The sequence below is a fragment of the Mobula hypostoma genome, chromosome 16 (genome assembly GCF_963921235.1).
Source record: "Mobula hypostoma chromosome 16, sMobHyp1.1, whole genome shotgun sequence".
NCBI lineage: Eukaryota > Metazoa > Chordata > Chondrichthyes > Myliobatiformes > Myliobatidae > Mobula > Mobula hypostoma.
This window is the reverse complement of record NC_086112.1, coordinates 11,176,693-11,201,998: the sequence shown is the minus strand read 5'-3', so window position 1 is coordinate 11,201,998 and position 25,306 is coordinate 11,176,693. Positions and strand designations below refer to the sequence as shown.

The window sequence follows — 25,306 nt, the reverse complement described above, 5'->3', positions numbered from 1 at the left end:
ATTTGGAGTATTGTGAGCAGTTTTTGGGTCCCATAGCTAAGAAATGGGTTACCATGGTAGAGCAGCGGTGAGTGCGATGCGATTACAGCTCGTTCAGTCCCGGGGTCCTCTGTATTGAGTTTATTCATCCTCCCCGTGGAATAAGTGAGTTTTCCAGTTTCCTCCCACAGTCAGAAGATGTATTGTGTAGATTAATTGGTCACCACAAATTGTCCTGTGATTAGATTAAGGTTAAATCGACATTGTTGGGGTTGCTGAGTGGCGTGGCGCGAAGGGCCAGGAGGACATATTCTGTGTTGTATCTCTAATTAAAATAAAAATAGAAATAAACAGTCTGTGCTGTCATTGGAGACGGTCCCGTGGAGGCTGAGGAGAATAATCCTGGCAATGAAAGGGTTAATGTATGACTGAGCCTGTACTCGCTGGAGTTTAGAAGAATGAGGGGAGATCTCATTGAAACCTACTGAATATTGAAAAGCCTAGATAAAGTGGATGTGGTGCAGCCTCAGAATACAAGGATGACCTTTTCGAAGCGAGATGAAAAGGAATTTCTTTAGCTAGAGGGTGGCAAATTTGCGGAATTCATTGCCACAGACGGCTGTGGAGGACATGTCATTGGGTCTATTTAAAGCAGAGGTTGGTAGATTCTTGGTTAGTAAGGATGTCAAAGATTCTGAGGAGAAGGCTAGAGAATGGGGGCTGAGAAGAAAAATCAAGCCATGATCATATGGTGATGCTGACTCAAAGGGCTGACTGACCTAATTCTCTTCCGATGTCTTATGGTCTTAAAAACTACACACAAGCTACAAATGTGCAAAACATGACAAACTGCAAAATAAGTAAATAAATAAATAAATAATACTGAGAACAAGAGTTGTGAGTGTTACATACGTCAAGGAGATGTTGTGACTTTCTTGTGAAAATGATGTCATGGTCTTTTGGAGGTCACCTGATGTAATTTTCCTGCTGATGTGAGGTCACGTGATGGCATGCGCACCACAGGTATAAAAAGGAAGACCTCTGATGACGCAGTTAGTTTTCCAGCTAGAACTTTCATCTGTGTCTCTGTTTCTGTTGCGTATTTGTTTTTATGATGCAGTTTCATTTTTAAAACAGAGTGTTACATTCTGTTGCAAGGTACAACAGTGCTGGACTGGCAATTTCTATTAGATTTGTTATGTACCTTTTTTCAGTAGTATTGGAGAGTGAAGACTTCATTGAAGTACAGGATATGAAGGGTTAAGAGGTCGGGACTGTTCGGCAGTGTAATAAAGGATCAACCTTACTGAGTCTTCATTGAAGAAGTAGCGACCTGCATTAAAGACAACTCTTGCCAAAAGAGAAAGATAGTTCATGCAAGGTTCTCTCTAGAAATTAAGGTCAGTTGTTTTAAGCTGTTTATTTCCTGCATCGTGAATCCTTTGGACAGAACCAACAGGAAAGTCACTTCTATGAAGAAATCCTTCTCCAGAGAAGTCTCTCCCAACTGAACGTATAAATCTGTTGGACTTGCGAATTTACCATTTTAAGAACTGTATCTGACTTTACCCCTTTAAGAACCGTTTTCACATTTAACACTTTAAGAACCAGTGCCGAGTGACAATTCGTTGAACGGCTGCATAGTGGTTAACTATGTTTTTGTTTGTTTTTTATTGTTTATCCGTGTTTGATAAATGTTTGGTTGTTTTTATATAACCTGTCTCGATTGGTATTCATTGTTGCCGGTTACATGAGTGAGTCCATAGGTTGTGGAATCAGTTCAGCATTGTAGTGAGAGAAGTTAACCATGCTGGTTCTGAAGCCTGATGGTTTAGACCAGGGGTTCCCAACCTGGGTCCACGTACTCCTTGCTCAATGGCATTGGTCCATGGCATAAAAAGGGTTGGAAACCCCTGGTGTCTGCTTTTGAACGTGATGGTTGGGACCTAAGGCTCCTGTACCTCCTGCCTATTTAGAGATACAGTTCAGACCAGGCCCTTCCGGCCCAGTGAACCCCACCACCCTGTAATCCAACCATTCAGCCCTAGCCTAATCTCAGGGCAATTTACAATGACCAACTAATCAACTAACTGGTATGTCTTTTGCACTCTGGGGGTCCGGAATACCCAGAGGAAACCCATGTGGAAGAATGTACAGATTTTCTTACAGAAGGTGTCAGAATTGAACTCCTAACTCTGATGCCCTGAGCTGTAATAGTGTTGTGCTTCTCAACTCACCCTGCCACTTTAGAAGGCATATATTCATTTACACTCATGACTTACTCTTCCTGAAGCCTGTTTAGAGTTGTCTCATTTCATTAGGAGTTTGAGGAGTCTTGGTGTGTCACCAAACGCACTCGCAAATCTCTGCAGATGTACCGTGGACAGCATTTTGACTGGCATCATCTCCCTCTAGTATGGCGGTGTCACTGCACGGGATCAGAAAAAGCTGTAGAAAGTTGCAAAATCAGCCAGTTCCCAACATTGACGACATTTTCAAAAGGCGATGACTCAGGAAGACGGCGTTCATTATTTAGGACTCCCATCACCCTGGACATGCCCTCCTCTCATTGCTACCAACAAGGAGGAGGTACAGGAACTGAGCACACACACTCAGCATTTGAGGAACAGCTTCTTCCCCACTGTTACAGCCGGGGGGGGGGTGCGAGTGATAATGGGGACAAGCTCCCACTACCTATTAAATGCTCCCAATGGGGTGCACCTCAAATAGCCTCTGACAACTAAGTCCAGCTCCTGGCCTTCACATGTGGCTTGGATACTAATCCTGGCAGAACCATTTCTACTGAAAGGAGAAGGGGCAAAGGTGGGTTACTGCCCCGTCAAAACCAGTCGCTTTGGGCAGAGGGGCTCATCAGTTGTGGTTGACAGCTCATCTAGGAGAAGGAAAACTCTGATCTCAAACCTCCGCTGCCTTGCGGACATACCCACTCATGGAGGAGGATTTGGGAGCAAACTCCGAGGGGGTGAAATGCGGAGCTGGAGTCCCTAAGGCAGTCCTACTTTGAGTTCAATGCTGACTGGCAACTCCTGTGACGCTGCTGGTACCAAACTGTATCAGTGTCTGCCCTTCCTTTGGGTTCATCAGATGTGTGAAGAGGGGGAGCTTGCTGCATGAGCAACAACTTGCTCTCCATATCATACTGCCCCGGCTTGCGTATCCAGACAGCTAGGATGCAATATACGAGGTCGATCCTGACTGATAGAGGTCCCATATATATATATATTTCTTATTGTAATTTAATTACAGTTTTTTTGCATGTATTGCACCATACTGCTGCTGAAAACCTAACATATTTCATGACATATGCCAGTGATATTAAACCTGGCTCTGATTTGGATTTGTATTCCTTTTGCCCATCCTTGCTCCACACCATAATCTATCATTCACCCTTTCACTGTGCTAAATTTCATCCATCACGTGTGCTTCTACAATTTGTCAGCCTTTTATTCCCTCCTCCACGAAGTTACTCATTGCATACCGCACTGCCAAATTTCCTGTTACTGCAAACTTTGAAATTACAGTTGGGGTACACAAATCCACTTCATTAAGATGCATTAACATAAACAATGCTTGGAAAAACAGGAATTGGTGAACACTATACCTTCTTTCGGTTTAGAAAACTCTTTCCCCACAGCTCTCTGGTGCTTGTTCCTTTACCAATCTCATGCAACATACACAAAATCTTCTGGAATTCAGCAGGTCAGGCAGCATCTATGGAAAGAAATAAACAGTCAGTTTCAGGCCAAAACCCTTTTCCAGGACTGCCAAGGAAGGGGGTAGAAGCCAGAATAATAAGGTGGGGGGAGGGAGGGTAAGGAGAGCAAGCTGGAAGGTGATTGGTGAAGCTAGGTGCATAGGGAAGCAGGGGATGAAATAAGATGCTGGGAGGTGATTGGTGAAGCTAGGTGCATAGGGAAGCAGGAGATGAAATAAGATGCTGGGAGGTGATTGGTGAAGCTAGGTGCATAGGGAAGCGGGGGATGAAATAAGATGCTGGAAGGTGATTGGTGAAGCTAGGTGCATAGGGAAGCGGGGGATGAAATAAGATGCTGGGAGGTGATTGGAGAAAAGGGCTGAAGAAGAAGGAATCTGATAAGAGAGTGAACCATGGGAGAAAGAGAAGGAGGGAAGAGGAAGGATACCAGAGAGAGGAGATGGACAGGTGAGGAGACGGGAAACAGTAAGAAGGGAAAGAGGGGATCCAGAGTGGGGAATTGAAGAAGAGGGAAGGGGGAGGGTGAAAAATTACTGGAACATGGAGAAATCGATGTTCAACCTTTCAATGTCCAGCTTTCCATTTACCATCTGTTTCCGTGGGCTTTACAGTTGCCAACAAGTCAGTTTTATGATTCTTTATCTAACACCCTGTCAAAGTATATATACAACCTTAATTAGTCATACTGTAATGACTTCTGTTACTTCATTGAAAAATGCAGTAAATCTGTGCTATTTGACTTGCTTACCGGAATTAACTATGGTCTGGATTATTGGGAGGAATTCAAATTTAGGATGGAGCCACCAGAGAGACAAACAAGCAGCTTTTGCCCTCTTCCTTAAAATTATTGAAAAAGGAAAACCTTGATAGATTGGATGTGCGGAAGGCACTTCCAATAGAGGGAGAATCTAGTACCAGAGGGCACGACCTCAGAGTAGGACATCCCTTTAGAAGAGAGATGAGGAGGACTTTCTTTAACTAGTGGATGAATCTGTGGAATTCTTACCACAGATGACTGAGGAGGCCAAGTCGTTGGGTATATATAAAGTGGAGGTTGATAGGTTCTTGATTAGTAAGGGTGTCAACCATTATGGTGAGGAGGCAGGAGAATGGGATTGAGAGGGATAATGAATCAGCCATGGTGGAATGACAGAGCAAATTCAATGGGCCAAGTGGCTTAATACAGCTCCTACTTGTTACAGTATTCTGTTCTTTCCAATCCTGATAAAGGGTATTGGTTCAAAACATCTAGCTCATCTCCCATCTGAGCCATTGAGTTCCTCCACTGCTTTGTGCGTGAATTCAAAGTCAGTAGATGGGTTTGTGGCAGGAAGCAATACAGGAGCGTTTAAGAACTAATCTGACACTGGTTTCTGACTGGTCCACTTTCAGTTTTAACAGAGGACAGCCAATATGGAAATAAAACTGGTTAAAGTAACCAGGAACGGAACAATAGGTGGCACAGAGCATAGTGGTTAGCACAATCGCTTCACTGCGGCAGCACGATTGCCGATTAGGCTTCAATTCCCAGTGCTATCTGTTCATTCTTCCTGTGACAACATCGATTTCATCCTGGCGCATCCCAACAAACTACATCACTGCTTGGTACGGAACCTGCACTGTGACGGACAGGAGGACTCTACAACGGGTTGTCAGAACTACCCAACGCATCACCAGCGCCAGCCTACCCACCATCAAGGACAGACATATGGAAAGGTACTGGAAAAGGGCCAGTAACATCATGAAGGATCCCACCTACCTTGATCATGAACTGTTTGTCCCACTCACATCAACAAAGAGGCTACATAACTTCCACACCAGAGCTCTTAGACACAAAAACAGTTACTTTCCCCAAGCAGTAAGGCTGATTAACACGGCCACCCACTAACTCTGCTACTACTTTATTATTTCCTGTCAGTCACCTTATGAACTGCCTACCGTCACATCACGGACATACATTCAATCTATGTATATAAGCTATCTTGTGCATGTATATTTATTGTGTTCTATATGTTTGATTCTCTTTTACACATGTGTACAGGAAATAGTATTAAATAACCTTGAATCTTGAAGATGTATGGAATAGGATTAGTGATTTGTGGGTGTGTTATGTTGGTTTTTGGAGTGTGGTGATACTCGCAGATCACCTAGCACAACCTTCACCAATTTGATTTGATGGAGGAAATGAGTAATCCCTAAAGAGCAGGAAGGAGGGGAATATATAAATGCGAGATGGAAATGGTGGCAAAGGAATTAGGAAGGGACTGGGTGTCAGCTGCTGACAATGGCAATTAAATAATTTTCTTCAGTTTTCTCTCAAACATCTGTTTTGAATGGTACCAAACCATACCTTGCACCTCAGAGAAATGTCTAATATCTAAGTGGGAAGTTATACACATCCAAGTTTTCTACTGTTATTGTAACAGGAGATCAGGTGGACGCATGTTTAAATTCTCTACAGTCTTCATAGATGCACATCCATCGTATTTTTCTGACATCATTCATTGATTGACTCAAAGCAATACCACAGCAGAGGAAGCGAAACCTGAAGGACTGGAGTGCATACAAATCAAAAGAGACATCTGGGATCTCCCAACAAAAAGTCATTAAATCTTTGTTGGGCCTACACTGTGTTCAACTACCTTCAACAATACCAGCAGTGCACCGTGAGGTGAATGTTTTCTGTTTGTTGTCAAAACAACAAAGAGACAAACCAGTTTAACCCCACATTCACAGAATGTTCTCAGGTGACTAGTTCAACTGCAAAACTGTAAAACATGTATATGAACTACACAGTTCAATCAATTGATGCTTTAAAGGCCTCGTGTAATTTCAAGCTTCTACAGAGTGATTTGAACTTTTGGTTGTTGTATCTGTGTAAAGTTTACAGATAGTACCCTTTCACTTCATCAAAGATTAGCTTTTTCTGTCAGATGGACATCGATATATACAGCAAAGTGCAAAGTTTGAGGATATGTTGGGGGCGACCCGTAAGTCTCGCCTTGCTTCCGCTGCCAACATAGCATGCCCACAACTTACTGACCCGTACATCTATGGACTGTGGGAGCACCCAGCGAAAACCCATGTAGTCATGAGGAGAATATACAAACTCCTTACAGACAGCAGCGGGAAATGAACCCTAATGGGGGATTGCTGGTGTTGTAGAGCATGCCGCTAACTGCTACACTACTGTGCCATCCAAAGAGTCATTCTCCTTGAGCTGTATGATTGCTGACCGGTGACTGGAGACGGAATGTTTTTAATAGAACCCCATATTCAAAACTTTAATTGCAGCCATTAGATTGGCAACATGGAAGTTCTTTTAGAAATCCAGAGTGAGTTCCGGATGTCAAGGAAAATAAGAAAGATTATGAGTAGTACAGATAGGCTAAATGCAAGCAGGCCTTTTCTGATGAGGTTGGGTGAGACTAGAGTTAGAGGTCATGGGTTAAGGGTGAAAGGTGAAATGTTTAAGGCAGGTGTTTCCAATCTGGGGTCCTTGGCATAAAAAATGTTCGGAACCGCTGGTTTAAGGGGAATAGGAAAGGGAACTTCTTCACTCAGAGTGAGGAATGAGCTGTCAGCACAAGTGATGGCTGTGGGTTTGATTTCAATATCTAAGAGAAATTTGATTATGTATGGCATGGAGGGTAGGTCAATGGGACTAGGCAAAGTAATAGTTCAGCATGGACTAGATGGGCTGAAAGGCCTGTTTCTGTGCAGTAGTGCTCTATGACTTTAATCTTTCCTTTTAATTCAGTCACTCTAGTCCAAGTTGTGTCCTTGTAAATCTAGAATACCACCCTTACAAGTCCACGAGAACTCTATTGTGAGGACAAACACTGTTGAACAATAAAATCCCATGAGCCACAAAGCACTGATTTGCACAGATAACACATGTGATTCTGCAGATGTTGGAAATGAGACCCCTGATGAAAAGCATCAGCCCAAAACGTTGACTATCTATTTTCCGCTATTCCTTATTTACTGTTGCAGGGAATCCTTCATGGACATATCTTCATTTTCCTGCATTCCCAGGGGAGGATGAAGTAGTTTGTTGCCATAATGCAGCATCTTGTCTCATGAAGATAGCTGTCCTCATAGGCACAGAGGTCATCACATCATCAACATCCCTAGAGTCACTTATGTGATAGGCAAAATTAATCAGTCATCCCTGTCTGTAACAGGAGGGCTTTCCCAATGGCCACACATTTTATTTCTATTTCCCATTTCCATTCCTACATGCTGGTCCTAGTCCCACGATGAGGTCACACTCAGGTTGGAGGTGAAACACCTCATATTCCATCTGGGCAGCCTGCTGTACAAACACATCTTCCTTTGGTTTGCCACCAACAAACTTCAACTACTGCACAGACTCTTGTCATCTTCAGAAGTTTTCAGATGACTCTGCCATAGTTGGATGCATCAGCAAGGGAGATGAGGCTGAGTACAGGGCTCCGGTAGGAAACTTTGTCACATGGTGTGAGCAGAATTATCTGCAGCTTAATGTGAAGAAGACTAAGGAGCTGGTGGTAGACCTGAGGAGAGCTAAGGCACCGGTGACCCCTGTTTCCATCCAGGGGGTCAGTGTGGACATGGTGGAGGATTACAAATACCTGGGGATACGAATTGACAATAAACTGGACTGGTCAAAGAACACTGAGGCTGTCTACAAGAAGGGTCAGAGCCGTCTCTATTTCCTGAGGAGACTGAGGTCCTTTAAAATCTGACGGATGATGCTGAGGATGTTCTACGAGTCTGTGGTGGCCAGTGCTATCATATTTGCTGTTGTGTGCTGGGGCAGCAGGCTGAGGATAGCAGACACCAACAGAATCAACAAACTCATTCGTAAGGCCAGTGATGTTGTGGGGATGGAACTGGACTCTCTGACGGTGGTGTCTGAAAAGAGGATGCTGTCCAAGTTGCATGCCATCTTGGACAATGTCTCCCATCCACTACATAATGGACTGGTTGGGCACAGGAGTACATTCAGCCAGAGACTCTTTCCACCGAGATGCAACACAGAGCGTCATGGGAAGTCATTCCTGCCTGTGGCCATCAAACTTTACAACTCCTCCCTTGGAGGATCAGACACCCTGAGCCAATAGGCTGGTCCTGGACCTATTTCCTGGCATAATTTACATATTACTATTTAATTATTTTTGGACTTATTACTATTTAATTATTTATGGTGCAACTGTAATGAAAACCAATTTCCCTCGGGATCAATAAAGTATGACTATGTCTATGACTATGACTATGACTATAACAAAAGAAGTGGTTGGTGATTTGCTGTCTCCGCTAGTTATTCAAAAGTCGGGGCAATCAAATGACTCACAGAAATATCAGTACTTTACCAGTGATCTTTCACTATTTGATTTCACAGTTGGTCGAAATCCAGTTGTTCATTCCATTGTTCTTAAACTGCTGTTAAAGTACAGTTTTGCTGATATTAAGGATTACCTGCAGTGCTATCTGTCTGGCTCAAGAGGGAGAATTCCTTCAGATGCACATTCAGAACAAGTGTGAAAATACAACAATAGAAACCTTACGGTTTGTTGCCAGAATTCGCCTCTGTTTTGATGCTGTTTCCCAACTTCTTTGTGAAAAACAAGACACATTGGTTGAGGATTCAAAATATGTATATGAAAAAGAAACTTTCCTGCAAAGGAGTAAGTGTATGATTCTCAATGGAGGAAATGATTGGTTCAAGATTTACCTTGTGCGAAAGCTGTTCTGTTTGAATGGAATTGATCTTGTCCTCTGTCAGGTTTACCTTCTTCCCCAGCACCATGGTTTTCATTTATTTCACCACCCTCAGTAATTTCTCCCTGGGGCTGGTCACTATATTGTGGGTGGCGACCATAGCGACGACGAACAAAGTAGGGTGGTAACGTTGCCTTCTCTAAGGAGGCGATGTTGCTGGTTTTGATAATCTTGGTTTTCTCCATCTGTTGCTGTCTCTGCTCTATCTCCTTTCTCTCCACCTTCAAAGTTCCATTGGTAATTACGTGGTGGACCTCGCCAGTGAGGGTTATAGCGACAAAAACAGTTTCAGCTTCCTTGGACTGGAAGTCCTCCAGGACCAGTTACGTTTGCTGCTCCTACACCCTTTTCACCTTCCACTACGTCGAGCTCCACAGTCTCACTATCTCCAACACTGCAGAGGTATTTCCGTGGGTTATTTGTTTTTATAGCCGTCTGCTGTACAAACACATCTTCCTTTGTATCATTCTTGTTGATGAATCCATATCCATTTCGTACATTGAACCACTTTACTGTTCCAAGAACCTTTGCTGCGATGACTTTCTTCTCCCCGGGGGATTTGGGTTTGTCTGGCTGTTGCTGCTGCTCCGTCTCGGCCTCGCTCATGGTGTTGACAGGCTGTGCGAGGTGGTTGCCGCTCAGGCCGGTCTGAGGTGGGGACTCCTGTGCTCTCTCCGCTTCTTTCTTCTCTCTAATGTAATTCCTTTCCACTTTTTCTGTGTCCCTTGCATCCTCTGTATCTTCCACGCTGTGAAGTTACAGACAAGATGAGCTACTTTTGTCGGAGTTGTTTTCATCAGAACTGCTTTCATCAGAACTGTCTTCTTTCATTTTGTTTACCTTGTTGTATTTTCCTTCCTGGGGTTTCTTGTTTCTCTGTATTTTGCCCTTTTTCTGCTGTTTACTAGCTTTGCATACTCTGCCAATGTGGCCTTGTTTGCTACAGTTCCTGCATTCTTTGTCTTTAAACCAAATCCTCAGGATCATGACATGTTCCCACAATGGTAACGTTTCTTTCCTTCATTTCTGCTCAGTGACATTTTATTCGTAGCATATTCCAAAGATTTTTGCTGTATCTCTGAAGCACCTTGTGCATCTATTTCGAATGATATTGAGATGTTTAGCATTTTCTCGAACGTAAGGTCTTTTTCACACAGGAGCTTCTTCTGTGTGGTTTCACAGCGCATGCCACACTTTACCCTGTCCCTCAATGTGTCTGATAAACCAGCTCCAAATTGACAATGTTCTGATAATTTGCGCAATTCAGCACAATTTTCAGAAATGCTTTCATTTTTGCCCTGATTTCCAATTGTGAAATTTAAATCTTTCAGCAATGACCAATCATTTGAGGTTTAAATGCTGTTGGATAGTGTCTATTATTTGCTTGAACGTTTTGTCAGCTGGCTTTTCAGGGGTTAACAAGCTCCATAGCAGGCCGTATGTTTTCGCGCCCATTACACTAAGTAAGACGCTGGCTTTCTTTTCTTCATTAACATCATTAGAATCATAATATAACTCTATTCTTTCAATATAAGTTGCCCAGTCTTCAATGTCACTATCAAATGTTGTAATGGTTCCAATTAATGCTATCTTTGTTGTGTAAATTTATCCTTGTTATGTCAATTTAGCCCCGGTCCCTTGTTTTACTTTTTGACTCACGTGACCTTTTTTTTTGCTAGTGTCGCGAGCGTACTCTAGCTAGATGCGTGTGTCACTCCTTTTTTTTAAATCTCCCTTCAGAGGCAGGTAGACCCTCAGCCCTGGTGTTCAGCGCCGGCTGTGGCCTTGCCTGGATGTGCTGCAGCTCCAACTATGTCTTTCGGTCTTCTGGCGTTCCCGACTCTGGTTGATCTCCTGCTTCTTTTCAGACTCGCGGCCTCACTCTGCCTCTTCCGAGTGCTGCTATCAATTAAAACAGTGGTTCCCAGTCTCCGGGCCGCGGACCGCAACATTGCCGCGAAGAATGCAGTGGTGCAGCGGTAGCCAGAATGCACCCAGCAAATCTTTAAGAAAAAAGCCGAAATAAACAAGCTAATTAATTAGGTGCCGCCCAGCACGAAAATATCGGCCCAGATCAGAGACGATTGCCGACTAGAGCTAAGTTAACAGGGGTCTTTACTTACGGAACCCGAACCGAACACATATATACAGATCAATACGCGCCTAATAGCACATGCTCAGTAACGTGCTACTATGATATAAAATAGTCCCATATTATACAATAGGCTATATGGTACAGAATCCATTCATTTTATTTAAAACTCTAATCACAAACAATGCCCCCATTTCACCAATAGGTACAGTATTTAGCAGGGAACTGCCTTTTGCAGTTCTCTGATTCAGAGTGATATTTAATCTCAGTTAAATTGAGTTGAGGGCTGGCTGGTGGTGTAGTGGCATCAGCACTGGACTTTGAGACGGATGGTCACGAGTTCAAATCTGGCCAGGTCCCAACTATCTGTGCAAAAGAAAAGCCTGGCAATCTACTTACGTACCTTTCCACAAAAACTTTATGGACAACTAACCTATCCATAGGGTCACCATGAATCAACGGTGGCATTCAACAACAAACAAACTTGAGTTGAAACCACCAAAGAAATGAGGAACGATCTGCATGAGATCTCACTGGAAAACAAGGAACAATCCTCATCATTGTCAAATGAAAGTTTCCAGTGTAGCTGGAGTATAAGCCTCACGTGAATGCTCAGAATGAAGGCTTGTCAAAGGTCAGGCACAGGCCGAATTGAAGCCGCAGAGTGCGTTGCTGCTACACAACTCATTGCTCGTACGGAGATTTAAGCGCTGGGCCAAAATGAAAAGCTCAGGAAACGAGGAGCAAGCTGGTTCAGATTGACTAAGATTGCTACTCCACGACATTTACATGGCTCTGCACTGAACTATGGGTCTTCAGATCAGAATCACTATTTGCTTGCAGTTGCTGTTTGCATGATGCTTTTTATCATGGTGCATTGGGTGTTCAACAGTCTTCTTAATGAGTTATTTTACTCTTTTATTTTCTTATGGACATGATGTGTTTTTTAATTCTATGCACATTGGGTGTTAGACATTCTTTTTTACATATTTATGGTTTTTGTTTTTGGGTTTCTTTGTTTCGTGGCTGCCTGTTAGGAGACAAATCTCAAGGTACACATAGATAATAAATGGACTGTGAACTTTGAACTTTGGAGAATACCTTTGAGAGGATTTGTGTGCAAAACAGTAAATTTTATACAGGAAGTATATTATGCAAATCTTTAAATAAAAGGATAGTGCTGTTATTCTTTTGTTTTGCCTCATTTGAATCTATTCAGCTTTCCTGACATTTTTTTTAACATCAATTCAAAAGTATAATGGCTTCATGCAAGAAAGATCAAGAAAAGGTCACCTCAGACCATTATGACAGACTGGAGACTTTATTCTTCTGCAATGCAATAAATGCTGTCTCAGCTGTCATGTAGTCTCTTATTTTGTCACTGTTTGTAGACTGTTATTCTCTATTTTGTGGACTATAGCCTTAGAGTGGTAAATTGGTTTGTATAGCTCAGAATCAAGCTTAATATCACTTATATATGTCACTAAATTTATTGTTTTGTGGCAGCAACACAGTGCAATACATTAAAAAACTATGAAGTACAATAAGAAATATATATTTAAAAATTAAATCAAAAGTAGTGCAGGAAGAGAACAAAAATAGAGAGGTAGTTGTTTTGTATTTTATATTTCAATAATATTTGAGAAATCTGGTATATCAATTGGTTGATTAAGCATTCTTGTTCATTTAGATAATTCATTACGCGTTATATGTATAAATACAAACCTTGTACATGAATTGCATATATCATCGTGCCACCAGGTGATACCTGTGTGCATGACTTAACTTAAAACGAACTCGAGATTAGGCTGCATTCCTGGACTCCTATGTCTCCCTATGAATTAGTTTAATGTTTTGAAATTACAAATTATAACAGTTGTGTTCATAGCTGAGTTCATCGTCCATTCAGAAATCTGATGGCGGAGGGGAAGAAGCTGTTCCTAAAACATTGAGCATGAGGTAGCAGGTTCCTGTGCCTTAGTGATAAGAAGAGAACATGTCCTGGAAGATAAAATATGTGCAGAGAACATATTTGGTATGAACATAGAATTCTCCAACTTCCGGTAATTCCCTCCCCCTCCCTTTCCCTATCCCTATTTCACTCTGCCCCCTCCCCCAGCTCCCTCAGTGTTCCGCCTCCTTCTTCTACTACCCATTGTTTTCAGGGCTATGATGTCAATGCTTCCCCTCCCCCACCCTTTATCTTTCAAATTACTGGTCTTTCAGCTGAAGCTACCAGCATTCTTCAAATCCTTTCCCATCTTTCATCTTTTTTAAAAAAGGAGGGAGAGAGAAACCAGGGAATTATAGACCGGTTAGCCTAACGTCGGTAGTGGGGAAACTGCTGGAGTCAGTTATCAAGGATGTGATAACAGCACATTTGGAAAGCGGTGAAATCATCGGACAAAGTCAGCATGGATTTGTGAAAGGAAAATCATGTCTGACAAATCTCATAGAATTTTTTGAGGATGTAACTAGTAGAGTGGATAGGGGAGAACCAGTGGATGTGGTATATTTGGATTTTCAAAAGGCTTTTGACAAGGTCCCACACAGGAGATTAGTGTGCAAACTTAAAGCACACGGTATTGGGGGTAAGGTATTGGTGTGGGTGGAGAATTGGTTAGCAGACAGGAAGCAAAGAGTGGGAATAAACGGGACCTTTTCAGAATGGCAGGCGGTGACTAGTGGGGTACCGCAAGGCTCAGTGCTGGGACCCCAGTTGTTTACAATATATATTAATGACTTGGATGAGGAAATTGAATGCAGCATCTCCAAGTTTGCGGATGACACGAAGCTGGGTGGCAGTGTTAGCTGTGAGGAGGATGCTAAGAGGATGCAGGGTGACTTGGATAGGTTGGGTGAGTGGGCAAATTCATGGCAGATGCAATTTAATGTGGATAAATGTAAAGTTATCCACTTTGGTGGCAAAAATAGGAAAACAGATTATTATCTGAATGGTGGCTGATTAGGAAAAGGGGAGGTGCAACGAGACCTGGGTGTCATTATACACCAGTCATTGAAAGTGGGCATGCAGGTACAGCAGGCGGTGAAAAAGGCGAATGGTATGCTGGCATTTATAGTGAGAGGATTCGAGTACAGGAGTGGGGAGGTACTACTGCAGTTGTACAAGGCCTTGGTGAGACCACACCTGGAGTATTGTGTGCAGTTTTGGTCCCCTAATCTGAAGAAAGACATTCTTGCCATAGAGGGAGCATAAAGAAGGTTCACCAGATTGATTCCTGGGATGGCAGGACTTTCATATGGAGAAAGACTGGATGAACTGGGCTTGTACTCGTTGGAATTTAGAAGATTGAGGGGGGATCTGATTGAAACGTATAAAATCCTAAAGGGATTGGACAGGCTAGATGCAGGAAGATTGTTCCCGATGTTGGGGAAGTCCAGAACGAGGGGCCACAGTTTGAGGATAGAGGGGAAGCCTTTTAGGACCGAGATTAGGAAAAACTTCTTCACACAGAGAGTGGTGAATCTGTGGAATTCTCTGCCACAGGAAACTGTTGAGGCCAGTTTATTGGCTATATTTAAGAGGGAGTTAGATATGGCCCTTGTGGCTATGGGGGTCAGGGGGTATGGAGGGAAGGCTGGGGCGGGGTTCTGAGTTGGAGGATCAGCCATGATCATAATAAATGGTGGTGCAGGCTCGAAGGGCCGAATGGCCTACTCCTGCACCTATTTTCTATGTTTCTATGTTTCTATTCTTCAGTCCTGACGAAGGGTTCCGGCCCGAAACATCCACTCATCATTTCTGACTGATGCTGCCTGACCCGCTGAGTTCATCCAGCGTACTGAAAGTGTTGTTTTGATCACAGCATCTGCAGGTTACTTTGTGTTTATGTGCAGAGAACCAAAGTTAGCTTTACGCTATGCCATTTTAAAAGTTTCTTCCCCCAGGCACTTAATATGATCAACCACTCTTGCTAGACCTCCCCCCGTCTATTACCCCTGTCACTGCACTGTAAGCACTTTATATTGCTTTTTATAATGCTATTTGCTTTGTAAACTAAACAATGCTCATCTGTGTATCTATGCACATGTTATTCCAGTTGTGAAACAGTTGTTTCTTATGTTTCTTGTGAAAGATGTGAAGTCAATCACTCCATCATAGGCACTAGCCTCCATAGCATCCAGGACATCTTCAAGGAGTGAGGCCTCAAAAAAGCAGCATCCATCATTGAGTACCCCCATCACCCTGGACACACCCTCTTCTCACTGCTACCATCAGGATGGAGGTACGAGACGGAGAGTGAACCTAACCAGTCTCACACCGACGGGAGAAGTGACCATCACACACCCCGGTTATCATTAGGGTGACTCACAGATAACGAGCAAATAACTGTGTATAACCCAAGCTAAAATGTGACAATAAATGAACTAGAACTTCTCACCATAATCCCACAAAAGCATTTTAACACAAGAACAATAAACAGTACTGGTCATTAGAAATGCAGGGGTGGGCTGTCATGCTATGCTCACTGTAGTGCACAGTTTTTTATTATTATGTATTCCAATGTACTGCTGCCACAAAAACAATTTTCATAACATATGCTGATTCTGATATCTATACTTTAACCTCTACTTTTTTCATAATCTTTTATAATTTTTTCTGTAAGTCTTTGTCCTTTAGTATTGTTGAATATTGTTTTTTGTTGCATGTCATGGAAACACACAACAGCGATTTCCTAATACACGCAAATGTGTATGACGAATGACATTGAACCTTGATTAATGATAGGAAATATGATTACAGTCCATCACAGTGTATGATATAAACAGATAAACTCCAGAAAACCAAAAATATAATAATCATTACATTTCTGCAGAATTCAAAAGGACAAGTCTTGCTTGATCAATTTTTGATTTCTTTGGAGATACTATGGCTGATGTAGACATGTGTAGGAGCAGTAGATATAATTTATCTAAGTAAAATTTCACAATCAGTGTTGGGACAATTTATTTAAAGAAGTGAAAATCTCATCCAAAAATACAGTTCCTTACTAGGTAGTGGTTGAGTGTGAAACAGTCAAATATCAATAGAACTGCAAGAAATTATAACTTTCTGGGAAAAGATAAATAAATGTTGATGCAGATAAGTATGAGGTAATTTTCTATTTCTGGAGACAAACTGTCGACTGGCTCCATCTTTGGAGACAAACTTTTGACTGGCTCCATCTTCGGAGACAAACTGTCGACTGACTCTATCTCTGGAGACAAATTGTTGTCTGATTCCATCCTTGGAGACAAACTGTCTTGACGATGCCTCTTCACACCCTGTCTCCTGTAAAAATGCTGTTCCCTTTTCTCAGTTCCTTTGTCTCCACCGCATCTGTTCCCATGATGCAGCTTTCTTTCCAAGATATCAGAGATGTTCTCCTTCCTCAAAGAACAGGGTTTCCCTTCCTCCACCATTGATGCTGCCCTCACCTGCATCTCCTTCATTTCCTGAACATCCGCTCTCGTCACATCTTCCTACCGCTGTAATAGAGGTAGAGTTTCTCTTTCTTTACCTACACCCCATGAGCCTCTGCATCACATCACTCTCCACAACTTCAAAGGTTCAAAGGTTCATTTTATTGTCAAAGTATGCATGTACAATACAACTCTAATATTCATCTTCTCCAGATAACACCCTCTAACATTAAAACCCTCACTAATTTTTATAGATGCACCGTAGAAAGCATTCTTCTAGGGTGCATCACAACCTGGTATGGAAGTTGTCCTGTCCAAGACCGAAAGAAGCTGCAGAAGATCGTGAATACAGCGCAGCACATCACACAAACCAATCTTCTGTCCTTGGTCTCACTTTACACTGCACGCTGTCAGAGCAGTGCTGCCAGGATAATCAAGGACACGACCCACCTGGCCAACACATTTTTTGTCCCTCTTCCCTCCTGGAGAAGGCTCAGGAGCTTGAAGACTCGTACGGCCAGATTTGGGAACAGCTTCTTTCCATCTGTGATAAGACTGCTGAACGGATCCTGACCCGGATCTGGGGGGTACCCTCCAAATATCCGGACCTGCCTCTCGGTTTTTTTACACTACCCCACTTTCCCTTTTCTATTTTCTAGTTATGACTTATAATTTAAGTTTTTAATATTTACTATTGATTTGTAATCCAGGGAGCACGAAGCACAGAATCAAATATCGCTGTGATGATTGTACGCTCTAGTATCAATGGTTTGGTGACAATAAAGCAAATTAAACCAGATAGCCACGAAATACAGAAAAATCATGGGAGTTGTTGAAAAGCCATCACCCCCCAACACAAAAAAGAAAAAGAAAACTCACAAACCCCAAAACCCTCACCCCCTCACACTAAAAAAGCTAACAGATCGTCCATACCCACAGAAACCACAAATTCCCAACCTCCTCCCTCACAGAAAAAGCAGTGACAATAGCATCAAACCCCAACCCCTCTCTCACACTTACATTCACCCACACTGAAAAAAAACAAGGAACACCAACATCAGACCCCAAATCCCAACTCCTCTCTCACATAAAAAATAACATATCACCCACCACCAATCAGCAACAGGAAAGAAAACTGAAGGAGACCAATAGAAAGTACACACATCAATCTCATCAATCATATTAGTGTCAGAATATTGAAAACATCCTTCCTTTAGCTTTCGAGGAGAGCGGCCACACAAATTCAGTCACAGGCTCGAACAGTTTACGTAAAATAATCAAGACAAAAAGAACTTCCGCCATCTCCAAAGGGATTCTACCAGCAAACATATCTTTACCTGCCCCACCTCTCCACCTTCTGCATGGATCCCTCTCCCCTACATGTTTCCCTTGTTCATTCATCCCTTTCCACTAATCTTCCTCCTGACACATATTCCCACAAGTGGCCTAGGTGCTACGCCTGCCCATTCACCTCCTCCCTAAGCTCCATTCAGGGCCCCAAACAGACCTTCCTGTCATGGTCTGGTCCGTGAAGTCTGCATTCCAGTTCACAGTCCGGTCCATCGACCCTTGCTCCAGGATTTCCTGTCTACCCTGTTTCTGTTCCTGTTGAGCACTAATTGAGGCAGCTGATTCTTGTTGGGGCTGGCTGCATAAATACCTCCCGAGACCAGGGAATAGCTGATGGATTGTTCTTGTCCTTACTCCTTGTATCCCTTCCCCTGCCTTCTGTTTCCTTGCCTGGAGCCTAGCCTTGTCTTGCCGGTAACTCTCGCCTCGCCTGAAGTTCTTGTCTCGCCTTGCATTGCCTGAAGCCTTGCCTTGTCTTGCTGGTAACTCTCGCCTCATCTCGCCTGAAGTCTTGGCTTGGAGCTACCCTGTACCTAGCTCCCTTCCTGTCTCTTGCCTCCGGTGGGTGAGTCAGGCCGTCTTGCCGTTACCCTGCGATTGGTTCTGTCCCTTCCTGTCCCTTGCCTCCGTCGGGTGGAGTACCGCGCCCTGCCCAGGAGTACCGCACCCTGCCCAGGAGGAGCATCAAGACCCCAAACCTTGAGCCTCGCCCCAAGCCAAGCTTCAAGACCCCAAGCCTCAAGTCTCTAGTATCCAGCCTCACCTCAAGTCTCCGGTCTGCAGCCTCGTCTCAAGTCTCCGGTCTCCAGCCTCATCCTGCCTGCCAGCCAGGTCACATCCTTGCCTAGTTCTGGGGTCCGAGCCAGAGGCAAGATCCAGGTTCTGGGTCCTTGTCCTGTCTCTGGCTCGGAGTCCAAGTCCGGGCTCCCAGCTCTCTTGTCCAGTCCTGTTCCAGGTTCTCGGTTTTCGTGTCCATGTCCTAGCCCTCACCCTGTATCCTAGTCCTGTCCCTAGTACTTCAGTGTCTGTGTCTTGCACTTGGGTCCGTTCCCAGCCACCTCCTTATGACACTTCCAAGTGAAGCAACACTTCACCAGTAAATCTGCTGGAGTCATCTATTGTGTCCAATGACTCTGATTTGGCCTCCTCTACATTGGTGAGACCCATTGTAAATTGAGGGATCACTTCGTCAAGCACCTCCGCTCCATCCGCCAAAAAGCAGAACTTCCTGGTGGTCAAACACTTTAATTCTGAGTTCTGTTCACATTCTGTCATGTCAGTCCATGACTGCCTGTTTTGCCAAGATGAGGCTACCTTCAGGGTGGAGAAGCCATCTTATATTCCATTTGGATAGCCTCCAACCTGGTGGTATGAATATTGATTTCACCTTCCGGTAAAAAAAATTTCCCTCCCCCTCCCCTCGCCTTCTATTCCCCACTCCTTTTCTCCTATGGTCCACTCTCCTCTGCAGCCCTTGACCTTTCCCACCCACTTGGCTTCACCTATCACTTTCCAGCTAGCCTCCTTCCCCCCACCCCCCCCACCTTTTTATTCTGGCATCATCCCCCTTCCTTTCCAGACCTTAGGAAGGGTCTCAGTCCAAAATTTCCATAGATACCGCCAGACCTGTTGAGTTCCTTCAGTATTTTGTGTGTGTTGCATGAGGTAATCGGTTTTGGTACGAAAAAAAAATCAGGAGGTCATACATTTTCTCATGGACTGTTTGTTCCACTCCCATCAGAAAGGAGGCTACGCAGCATTTGCGTCAGGAGCACCAGACTGCAAAACAGTTATTGTCCTCAAATAGTCCACCCACTAAGTCACCCCTCCACACCCCGAACCACCACCACTTCACCATTTCCTCTCAGTCAATTTATGCACAGACACTCCTGTGCTTAGTGTCACTTTATCAACATACAATCATTCTATATATATATAAACACTATCTTATGTATTGATGTTTATTGTGTTTTTTAAATTTTATTATTGTCTTTAATTGTGTTTATTTTATTATTGTGTTCTTTGTCATATTGTTTGCTTTTTGTGCTTCATTGGATCTGGAGTAACCATTATTTCATGTGAAGCCCCCTCACTGGGCTTTACAGAAACTTGGCTCGTTAGCCGGTCTGCTACCAGCCACGGAACTCAGCGGTGAGAAAGCCACCTTTCTCAAACAATGTACGTCTCGGGTAGGCATGATTTGGGTCCCACCAAACTGGAAAGTTGGGACGTTTTGACTAATGGAACCCTGATTTGAGCAAATGCTGTGTAAATACTGCCCACATGCAATTATCCATTGGCAAGAAATAACAGATCATACACCGCATAAAGAAAGTGTATTTATTAGTTTCAGCTTAATCAAACAGCTATTAATAGAAAAAAAGAAAAAAATAGGCCCATTATTATTAAACCAGTCTAAACGTGCACATGTAAGAGTTCATATCTTCTAAAAGCTGACTGTGTCCTTTACTCATGGTGCTGACTTCTCATCACCAATCATCAGTAGAACTTTCCAACTTGGACTCCTTCAAATTGCGCCTTCCCATCGGATCGAATCCAATGGCTGTCTCTCTCGATCTTCCCTCTGCATCTCCCGCCAAAAGACCACAAAAGCCACCAGTGTCCATCGCAAATCCTTTCTGCCAAACTTTCTTAGAACCTTCTCCCAATCCACCATCCTGATTGGCTGACACAGCATTCCTAAGTTGAATACCACAGACCCTTCTCTTTAACTGATACCTGAGCACCATCAGCAGGACACACTGCTTCTACAGAAAGCTACAAAATGAAATACCCTAAGCATTAGCAGTAAAAATTACATTAAGGCATTACACATTCAACACATAGAAAATGCTGGAAGAACTCAGAAAGTCAGGCATCATCTATGGAAATGAATCATCTTATATTTCATCTGGGCCTTCAAGCTGATGGCATGAACATTGATTCCTCGAACTTCCGATAGTGGGACCCCAACTCTCCTTCACCATTCCCTGACCCCCTTTCCCTCTCTCATCTTATCTCCTTGCCTGCCAATCACCTCCCTTTGGCGTTTCTCTCTCCTTTCCTTTCTTTCATGGCCTTCTGTCCTCTATGATTGGATTCCCCCTTCTCCAGCCTGTATCTTTCACCAATCAACTTCCCAGCTCTTTACTTCATCCCTCCCTCTTCTGGTTTCATCTATCATCTTGTGTTTCTTTCTCTCTCCCCTCCCCCACCTTTTAACTCTACTCCTCATCCTTTTTTCCCTCCAGTCCTGCTGAAGAGTCTCAGCTGGAAACGTTGACTGTACTGTTTTCCATAGATGCTGCCTGGCCTGCTGAGTTGCTCCAGCATTTTGTGTGTGAGGCCTGAGGGAAGCAGGTATCTGGGGTCATCGATGGGTCCATTCTCCTTCACACTTGAATATTGGAAATGACATTAAACAATCTTGAATCTTGAATTGCTTGAAATTAAGAATCTGGATGAGATAGAGCACAGCAAAGATTTGTAAAACAGGTACACAAATCACTGGAAGTAACTCTGCTGAATAATAAGGCATATCAAAGAAAGTAAATTCAGCAGTAGGGTTTATTTCTGAGGGACGTACTCGAACTATGGAATAGATGATTGTGCTATCAGAATTAGGGAGGAGAGTTATAAACAGGCTTGGGTGATGTATACAAGCTGATATGGAGAATGGAAAGGATGGATTGGTTTTGTACTGTGTATAAGATACTGTTCATTTCAATGTGGTGCTTTAAGTGTTTTATATCACTTGCTAAAACACACCTTCTACTTTGCAACCAAAAATCTCTTCAAAATCTATCTCTTACCATGGATAAACACAATGGATTCCGCAGGTGCTGGAAATCCAGAGCAACACACACACACAAAATGCTGGAGGAACTCAGCAGGTCAGGCAGTTTCTATGAAAGGGAATAAACAGTCGACATATCAGTCCTAAAGAAGCCAGGTCATTCAGGAGTTCTGATGAAGGTGTCTTGGCCCAAAACATCAACTGTTCTTCCCTCACCACAGATGCTGCCTGAACTGCTGAATTCCTCTAGCATTTTGTGTGGCTTAGTGTGGATGTCAGGCTTTCTTTGGTTGCTTGATCCCAGGATCAGATGTCAGTGCTTGCAGAAGGCATGGGAGCTGTGTAGTCAACAAGTCTGGAGTTCAAGGTCCCATCATTGGATAGAGTGGAGGTTGATGCAAAGATCAAAGCCTGAAGGTCGATCAGAAATCCAGAAGCTGAAGGCTGGGGACTGGAGTTCTCGAGGCCTGTCCTGGAGTTTGTGTGGGTGGAAGGGAGGAAGAAAGGGGCTGATTTTGCTTTGTTATTTTGTTGATTCTTCTCCTCTGTCTTGTTATGGTTTGTGCTGTTGTGGGCATTCTATGTTGGTGCCAGAATGAGTGACAACACTTGTGATCTGCCCCCAGCACATCCTTAGGTTTTGCTGGTTGTTAACACAATGACACATTTCACATTATGTTTCCATGTACATAAGGTAAATAAATTAATCTAAATCTGAATCTCTATTCCTGCTGTCCGATTTTACAGCTGTTTTTTATGTCATTGTTTTCAATATTTCAGAATCAGAATCAGGTTTATTATCACCGGCATGTGTTGTGAAATGTGTTAAACTTAGCAGCAGCAGTTCAAGGCAATGCATAATATAGAAGAAGAAGAAGAATACATACATACATAAGTAACTGAGTAAGTAAGTAAATAAATAAATAGATAAACGAACAAGTAAATCAATCACAGTATACATATATTGAATAGATTAAAAATCAGGCAAAAAACCCCCAGAAATAATATATAGTAAAAAAGTGAGGTAGTGTTTTCGGGTTCAATGTCCATTAAGAATCGAATGGCAGAGGGGAAGAAGCTGTTCCTGAATCACTGAGTGTGTGCCTTCAGGCTTCTGTACCTCCTACCTGATGGTAACAGTGAGAAAAGGGCATGTCCTGGGTGCTGGGCGTCCTTAATAATGGTCCTTAATTTCTGAGAAATGCTTTGAGATATTTGACTACCTTAAAGGCACTACATAAATGTAATTCTTTTTTATCAATGAAACACCATGACCGGAGGTTTCTATCATTAGAGATTTGTAGTCCTAATTTTGAAGCCATCTTTCTGAGCTTTAAGGGGTTATTGATCCTGGCAATGTTTCCTCGCATGGAATTGACTTTTTCAACAACGTGAATGTTTTATAGTTTCGCAGCCATCAGATCCTCATTAGAAGTTCCATGTAATGATTCAGCTAATCCCTTCAATAAGCAGCATATAATTTGAGTTACAGTAAATTATAAGAGGAAGGGCCTCAGCTTGATAGACAGCATGGGAGTTTAGTGGTTAGCACAATGTCTTACAGTATGGGCAACGCAGGTTCAATTCCCGCCGCTGTATGTAAGGAAATTTGTGCATTCTTGCTGTGAACGTGCGGTTTACAACACAGGCAACCCAGGTTCAATTCCCACCACTGCCTGTAAGGGGTTTGTACATTCTCCTCATCACCGTGAGGATATCCTCCAGGTGCTCTGGTTTCTTTCCACTGTCCAAAGACGTACCAGTTGGGTGGTCAATTGGTCACTGTAAATTGTCCCATGATTGGGCTAAGTCTTAAACTGGGGGATTGCTGGGCAGCGTAGCTCAGGGGCCAAAAGGGTCTATTCAATGGTTCAATGGTTTGATTGTTCCATTTAATTTCAGAGAATGTGTTCAATATACAGCCTGAAATTCTTACACTCCGCAGACATACTCGAAGCAGAAGAAAGATCCCAAAGGATGAATGACAGAAAATTAATGTAAGAACCCCAAAGCCCCTACCCCCTCCCATGCACAACAGTATCAGCCCTCCCCCAATTATTCTAGCATAAAGCATCAGCATTCCCACCACCCACCGTGAAAGAATCAGCAAAGCTCCCAGAGACTTACTCTCCGTTGTATACCAATTAAAATAACAATAGAATTACAAATGCAAAGACACATCCAAGGTGCACTGGGACACATGATCAGGGATGTAACGTGGGGTTAATGGAAGTTTCAGGTCTTTCAGCTACAGACACTCTTGCCAGGCGACCCAGCCAGGGTTGATCAGGCCCTGGCTAGCGTCCCAGCAGCACTGGTCCACGGGTCACACCTCTTGATCCATAGCCATTTGGAGGCTCGTTCAGCAGCCTCTGTGACGGTCCTGATGGCTTTTTTCTTTGCAGCCCCCGCAATGCCAAGGAGAAAGTAGGCTGTGCACAGCAAGCACCCGGCAAAACCTCTACACCCCAGCTCTCTAGGCTTGCATTGTGCCCTCCATCCCTGTCTCTGACTCTGTTCTACTAACTCCTGGTAATTGGCTTTCTTATGTTCAAACACCTCCTCAATCCAGTCCTCCCAAGACACTGCCAGTTCTACCATGGCCAATTGCTATGAGGTTTCTGACAGAATGACCATTTCAAGCCCCAGTGACGATGATGTGATGAAGTCAGGGAACTTTAATTGCTTGCCAAGATCAAACTTCAGATGCCAGTCTGAGACCATGGTGAGGAAGATGATCTGGACCAAGGCTGTGTTTGGTCACCATACACAAAGTGCTGGAGGAACTCAGCAAGTCAGGCATCATGTGTGGACACCATGTCACTTAACTGGGGCAGGAGACTTTTGCTGAAGAGTTTCTAACTAGTGTCAGTCATGTCCACTCGCGTGGCCTTTACGCATTGCACCATGATTAGAGCAAACAGTACTTAAACAGTGTTAGTTGTCTTCATTTGTCACTGATAAATGCTGATAAATAAGCAGAAAGACAATTCAGGGCTGTTTTGCCCACAATGGTTTCAAGCATTCAAGCTTTAGAGATGTCTGGGAGTGAAAATTAAATGATTTTCCTACCTCAACCAGTTAAGATTATGGTGAAATTTGAAAGTATTATGCAATCATCTTGAATGTTAAAATGAAAATGAAGAGTTAGAGGATGCAACCG

General features: G+C 43.3%; 1 pseudogene; it reads right to left on the bottom strand.

Moving 5' to 3' along the window:
- Positions 1 to 9,423: 9,423 nt before the first annotated feature.
- Positions 9,424 to 25,306, bottom strand: part of LOC134357621 (Y-box-binding protein 1-like) — a 30,062-nt pseudogene continuing 14,179 nt past the window's right edge.